The sequence below is a fragment of the Chrysochloris asiatica genome, unplaced genomic scaffold (assembly GCF_000296735.1).
Source record: "Chrysochloris asiatica unplaced genomic scaffold, ChrAsi1.0 scaffold00035, whole genome shotgun sequence".
Lineage (NCBI taxonomy): Eukaryota > Metazoa > Chordata > Mammalia > Afrosoricida > Chrysochloridae > Chrysochloris > Chrysochloris asiatica.
The window spans coordinates 14,653,732-14,654,548 of NW_006408553.1; positions in this window are offsets into that span (position 1 = coordinate 14,653,732).

The following is an 817-nucleotide window of genomic DNA, read 5'->3' on the forward strand; positions in this document are numbered from 1 at the left end:
TTTTTTTTTTTTCATTTTTATTCATGTTCCATAAACAAATGAAACTCCCAAAAGCTTTGCTCCATGTACATCATTAAGGTCAACTATGCTTTGAAAAGACAGCTGTTCCCCACTTATATTTTGAGTTCCTTCCAATCTGAGGGTTTTCACTTCTGACACTATATCAGAAATATTTTCCTGCTATTTTTAATGTTTTCAGGGGTAATCCCTCAAAATGAATCATTTATTCCTTTTTCATATTCTATTCTTAGTCTTCAAGTTCCACTGAAACCTGTCCTTATTGGGTGACCTTGTTAGTGTTTGAAACACTGGTCGCATAGCTTCCAGCATCACTGCAACATGCAAGCCATCACACTATGACAAACTGACAGACAAGTGGAATATATGTATGCATGTATATTTATTTACCATTCATCTGTCATACTGTGGTGGCTTGTGTGTTTCTGTGATACTGGAAGCTATGCCTCTAGTGTTCTAAATACCAGGATCTCCCAAGTTGGACAGGTTTCATTGGAGCTTCTAGACTAAGACAGAGTAAAAAGAAGAAGAGGTTCTGCAAGATTAGCTGCTGAAAACCATATAAACAGCCACAGAATTTTGATGTAGTACTGGAAGATGAGTACCTCTGAAAGGCACTCAAAATATGACTGGGAATTCTATGACTGATAACTTCAAGAACAGTGGTTCAAACTCACCAGTCATCCCTTGGAAACCTTATACAGGGTTACTATAAGTTGGAACTTACTTGATAGCACTTAAAAACAGCAACAGCAGCAGGCAAAATTAGATGATATAGGAAATATCAAAAGAAGATGGA